Genomic DNA, 6,858 nt, shown 5'->3' on the forward strand with positions numbered 1-6,858 from the left:
CAATAACCAATTTAGGTTGGTGGCACCATCACTATTTATCTGAGAGGTGAAGGCAAGGAGCAAAACTCAAGACTTGGTTGCATCATATCTTATTATGAAATAGAATTGTATATACAGTGTGGTATACTGGAATTGCATGATACAGTTTATTAGTTGATACTGTATTAGCAAAAAAGATCACCTGAAACTGTCTATCAGATAGAAAGTAACCAAAAATGTGAGACATTCCATAGGATGCAATGTTTGAGACCCTACAATAAGGCACTGTCCACTTTAAGAGAGAATTATGAGTAAAAGCAAAAGCTTGCCTTGAACATATGGGATATTAAAAGAGAGCGGAGCATATTCCACAGATCTGAATAGCTTTTATGTACAAAGGCATTGCAATTAAGGGATTGCTACTTAGGTGACACGATCCTTTGTCGTACTACTTTTGATTTTCATCGGTTGGTGGTAATTCTTGTTTCTATGGGCTCAGAGCCACAGGAGACCTGCTTTGCAGCGTTTCTGCCATTTAAAGCAATTAGCTTCATTCATCCTGAGCAAAAATTGTGAGGAAACCAGTTGGCGTCTTTGAGCATATTGACATTTCATTTAAGCATGTCTAACACCTTAGGTAATAAAAAAATATATAAAACTCTTCTAAGTTTCTCTAAATGGACCCTTTTTTTACTATGTTTTTCAAAAGTTGAAAGGACAGAAGTAATTAAAGAGAACAAATATCAGTGTCTTTTTTTAAATGTTAAGTAGTAAAAACTCCCCAAATAAAATGCAATGTATTCATATCATACTTTTTATAGACCTATATTCTAAATGTACAGCGTAAAAAAATAGATAAGGTTGCATTCCTTTTGAGTGTTCAAATCTGGCCCTCGGTCAGTCGCCTTGGATTACTGTGCCACAATGACATCACATGTTTTGGTAGTGATGTCAGAGCTCTCAGCTCAGAGGGAACACCACTCCTCTCCTTAGTGGGACTTAACAAGTCTGGAACATGTTATAGCATATAGCCTTGCTTCCTAGATCCTACTGCCACAACACATGCTGTAACAGTACATACAGTTGATATAAAACCTGTGCTCCCTCCAAACATTCACACAATCAAGTGTCATATAAACAAACGTGATACCTCAACACAAACCCAGAACCCACTCTGCACACTGAGTCACAAGGCAAAGAGCTAGGCCGTGTCTGGTCGGTGCAAAACCCAAATGGAGCAATCAGTGTAATCATAATAAAGGAGGTAAGGCTTTTAATGGCAGTAATTAACATGCTGGAGGTTTTTACAGGTGCACACAGAGAGCACTGTGTGTTAGGGGTATACAGGAGGGTGACTGTGGGCCAGCCAGCATGTGACTGGGACTGTCAAGGTTATGGGAAAGGCAGAGAACAATTGCCAAATGATCATAAACTTTTAATGTTTCTCCTCCACCTGCATAGCTGTGGCATTTACAGCTGGACGTGGGGAACACATGTAAACTGAACTTTCCAGTTTCTGCAGGACACACGCAACTCCTATTCAGCACCCCCCGATTCTTCCATTTCCTCTCTGCTTATGCGGCTGGCTGTACCTCAGATTCTGGGCAATGTGTGACATTCTGGAAGCACATTATTCCAGCAGAAAGCAGACCAGCGACATAATTTGGTAACAAATAAATCAAGTGTGCAATGTGCATTAATTAGAAATTCATTAAAAATTCAGACTCACCGGCAGGTGTGCAAATAAATGATTAGCAAGACATCAATTACACCACATAAGAGTACCTTTAAATTGCAGCTCCTGGATTGATTTACAGAGGGAGACAATCAGGCTCTGTGCAAGACGGCTGATTGCTAATTTTTTGGAAATATAATGAGGAAAAGACCTCACCAGGTTACACTGTGTCCTCAGCTGCACACACACACACAGACACACACACACTGCTGGTATGCAATCCCATCTGCTTATGTTGGTGGAGAAGTTATTAAGCATGTTGAGCAGTTATGACTCAAGTCAGTGAATGAATTCTCCAGCCTCCCTCCACTGTGTTCCTGATTACTGCATTATGGCATCTGCTTAATTAGCTGGGCTTGTGTCATGTGCTGCACACCAGGGGGAGGTGGAGAAATGCCCTTCACTCCAGCTCAGTTAGTATACCAGCCTTCCCTCACTCCATATGATCTACAATACCTTCTCCTGTGTTACAGTAGATCTTACTTTTACACTTTGCATACAGTAGTTTGTTCCATACATTCATCCATAAAGGGTTTATCTCACTCTATCCATATACTAAGCCAAATGAACTGTTATTGTTAGGTTCCAAAATCCTCTCCATTACTATTTGAGAAGAGTTGGTGTTTCACTATGGTAGGTTAGTCTAAGATGATGATCTTTGTCACAAGGTGTGTGTCTGTCTATCCATGTGACCAGTGTGATGGGCTTGTCCCAGTGGAAGCCCTCCCTATGCATTAGGACAGTAGTGGAGGCCTGGGCCTCTGTCTGTCTGCAGCTCATTCCCTGGGCCTCCCTGCCTGGACTATGTTTACCAAATGAGCTGCCTGCCACTGGCATTACATTTTAGTCATTTAGCAGACGCTCTTATCCAGAGCGACTTACAGTTAGTGAGTGCATACATTATTTTTTTTATTACTTTTTTCATACTGGCCCCCCGTGGTAATCGAACCCACAACCCTGGCGTTGCAAACGCCATGCTCTACCAACTGAGCTACATCCCTGCCGGCCATTCCCTCCCCTACCCTGGACGACGCTGGGCCAATTGTGCGCCGCCCCATGGGTCTCCCGGTCGCGGCCGGCTACGACAGAGCCTGGATTCAAACCAGGATCTCTAGTGGCACAGCTAGCACTGCGATGCAGTGCCTTAGACCACTGCGCCACTCGGGAGACAACTCGGGCATCACCACCACTCTGATGGGTCTCTCATTACAGACGTCTAAGCACAACTGATGGACCAACATAAAAACACAGAGCCAGGAGACAGCCGTGTGTGTGTGTGTGTGTGTGTGTGTGTGCGTGCACGTGCACGTGCGTGTATCAGTGAATCTGTTCCAGTCCAGAAGGATGTTGTGTAAGGGTATAACACTCAAATAGCACATTTAACAAAATATTTATATAATAATGTATACACCATTTAGCAGACACTTTTATACAACGCAACTTACAGTCACATATGGGTGGTCCCGGGAATTGAACCCACTATCCTTGCAAGCGCCATGAACTACCAACTGAGCTACAGAGTGCTATGTACTGTAGTAGCATATATTAGAGCTACATATTACAGTATCCTTGGCAAACATTATTCATGTTCTACATACAAACAGCCTGCCAAGAAATGCATATAAAACTGAAATAAATGACTACAGATGCGTAAACTCGCCCTGATAGAAGTTGACTTATTCTGTGATCTCATTCTTAAATTAAACCAATTTGCCTAGAAATTGGTTCTAAGGTCTACATGAAGAGTTCTGTACATCAGCACACACCACACACACACACACACACACACACACACACACACACACACACACACACACACACACACACTTTCACAGTCACACTGCCTCCCACCCCTTCCCTCGCTGCAAATCATGTTTGACTTTGAAGTGCTAATTTTGGAAGTTTAGCCAATTTTTATTTGCTGCTTTGAAATGTATCCTCTAAGCTGCTTCACCAGCAATGAAATATACAGACCTTTACAATGAGGGATAAGTGACCAAAATGAGAAGCGCCTGGTTTTCTCCTCCACATTATATAACTGTGAATAATCTGCACATTGCATTTGCTCCTATGGCATTACTGAATTACTGACTCAATTTATTTTCACAAACATTACGCAGACACTCACTTCTTCCTCATTTGATAAGCTACCTTCCTCCAGAGCTCACTGCAGGAACTCTATGATGCTCATGACAAACAAAAAAATTTATACATAAGAAATGTAAAAATACTAAACCCAAAGAGTTCATTTTGTCACAAAATGTGAAATCTTTTAGACTTATAATACATAAGATGAATAGCTCGATCACTAGAAAAACGAAGCAATGTAAAATCATTGTTTTGCACTTTTTGTCCAAATGAGCGTAACAGAATAATATGATACAGCAGTAATTGGGAGACAATCTGTCTAAGCCCTCAGGGGGAACCTTTGTGCTGCGGGGCCAAGGGACAGGTGAGTTTTATTCTGTGGCGGACACTAGGGTGCCTCTATTCCAATCAGGAACATCAGCACTATTATGGTTGGGAAATGTAATTACTGTAATCAGCCTTGAGGTGCAGGCCTCTGTTGTGTGGAAAACAGATCCGCACAATGAAAATAGACCTTGGTAATGGAGGAGCCTTGAATTCCACTTCATTTACCCCACTAATGGATGCATCGATGGCCTCAATCACAATCCTTTTTTAACTATTGGTTCTCTGGGAGACGGGGCATTATGTGGTAAAATAAGTTGATCAGATTGGCTCCTCACAAAACAGCCCAGCTAATCACATGGCAGGCAAAAAGCTGGAGGGAGAAGAGATTTGGAATGCGCCCCCCTTCCCTCCCCCCAGACCTCTTTTCTGCTTTGCCACCGCCCTGGACTTGGCAATAAATTGCTTTGGTAATCAGCTTTTTGAAAAGCTTATTTACTGCTTGTTCTCTGTTTATTGTGGTTCTCAGAATGAAATATAAAATTGGATTTCATTAGATGTGCAATTTTCTCTTCTCGTAAAGAAAGAGAGAGAGAGAGAGAGAGAGAGAGAGAGAGAGAGAGAGAGAGAGAGAGAGAGAGAGAGAGAGAGAGAGAGAGAGAGAGAGAGAGAGAGAGAGAGAGAGAGAGAGAGACACCACCTTGTTGAGTATAGAGAATGGATCCAGACAGAGTGTATATTATGGTTGATTGAGTCACTCTGTTTTGATGCAGTCTCCTCCTGCTCTTACTGGCACACAGTCCAGAGAGCCAGGAGAGGAGAGGAGAGCCCAGGACTAAAAGGTAGGCAACAGTACTGTGTGTATGGTTCTGGTGCAGTCTCCTGTGTGTGAAAGCCTCAGACAGACAGTCTGTGAGTGTCTCTGTCTGGCTCTCAGCCTGTATGAATAAAGTGCACACACAGAGTAATTGCGTGCAGGTTGCTGATTGACTGAGCACAGCTCTGATGCAACGTTCATTTAACCGCAGCTGTACTTAACTAATGCACAAATGATGTACTTAATCATATTGGAGTCTTGTGAGTTACACAGTGTTAGTTAGGAGCACTTCTGCAGAGAGTACTGTATGAGCCTCCAGGGCTTTTATTTTTCTGATGTTTTAGTCTGGTTCATATCTGGTCCTATGAGGAGAAATAGCTATATGTCTCAATGGTTCTAGGCCGCAGGAATGAGTAGAAGAGGATGCAAACATTGAAAAAAGACTAGAAACCAAAATTTAGTGGTCAAAACAATTTGTATGGATGATCAAAATTGAATTTTCAGTGAAACATGTTTATTCCAAAGGTCTACATTAACATCATACATCATCACAAAGCCAATGTCTATGGTCAATATCCTAAGATGTACTACTTTGTAGATGAGATGGATCATTAAGGAGTCATAGAATAGTATGACAATAATAATGGTTTAGCGCATCCATTCATTTTAAAACAGCACCATCTGCAGGCTAGAGGGAGGGCTTCATGGTCCTTCTGAGGGAGAGACGGAGGACACTGAACAAGTGTCCAGCCCTGCAGGTACACCATCTATGGACTACATGACCATGTCGTATGCTTCTGACCTATCAGGACCCCTACAATCAGTAACAGTCTCTTGTTCACCTCACATGTATGAAAAGAAAAGAAACATATTACAAAGAAGAATAAAAACTGTCCATTACATTGTCTGGAGAGAGAGTGAATGCTTGGTGTGTGGTGGCATTGGCTCTGTGTGTGACAGAGTGAGTGAGTGAGTGAGTGAGTGAGTGAGTGAGTGAGTGAGTGAGTGTGGTGAAAGGTACATGTAAGGGTCGCTGGGGCCTCTGACCCAGGGCCCTACGGCCCCCACACACACACAGCTGCAAGGTTTACCATCACACCTCCCTGCTCGGCCCACCTGCCCACATTCATACCCTCCCCTCTTCTATATAATCCTTTAAACATGCTTCATGCAGCTTTCCTGGAACTGTAATGATGTTTACAAGGTGACAAGACTTTCCAAAGTTGGATGATTACTTGGGCTGCACATGCTGCCTACTCAGCCAAACCCACGCAACAGACCAACGGATTGCACCGCCGTCCTCTTTGGCTGAGAGAGTCTGGTCTTTCTATCATGGCTGCCACATATCACCACCTTCACATCAAGGAAGATTGGGGGTAAAGAACACAGTCTTTAAAGAGACATTTCATTTTATGACTCAAGTACAAATATGTTAATATTTGGGGGGAGTTGAAGGGGGGCAGCTGATTTACCCCCCACCTGCACAATGCATTATCTGCCAAAGAGCACTTGAGGAAAACAGGTCAATACAAGCTCCAACGCACATTTTTAGAGAGTTGATACGGCTGTAGCTTTAATTTGCAAAGCTAGTCTCCCCTCAAAAGATCTTGGTTACTTACAAACCTCTCACAAACTCATGACGTCAAACTATGTTGACAGGCAGCTTTGCATTTATGTTTTTTGCCATCAGTGAAACTTAAAAGTTAATTATAAAGTAAATTCACTTTGAAGTGGATATGCCTTTCATTTCTAAAAAGACCTGCACACAATATGCACATCTCAACGTTTATATACCCCCAGGTACACAACTAAGAGCCCCAAAACTATCTTCAACTCATAATAACCCCAGAATAGGCATCAGTTACATTGTTGAAAGAGTACAAGGACAGTGAGGAGGCTGTCATTTAGGCACAAC

The sequence above is a fragment of the Coregonus clupeaformis genome, chromosome 15 (genome assembly GCF_020615455.1).
Source record: "Coregonus clupeaformis isolate EN_2021a chromosome 15, ASM2061545v1, whole genome shotgun sequence".
Classification (NCBI taxonomy): Eukaryota; Metazoa; Chordata; class Actinopteri; order Salmoniformes; family Salmonidae; genus Coregonus; species Coregonus clupeaformis.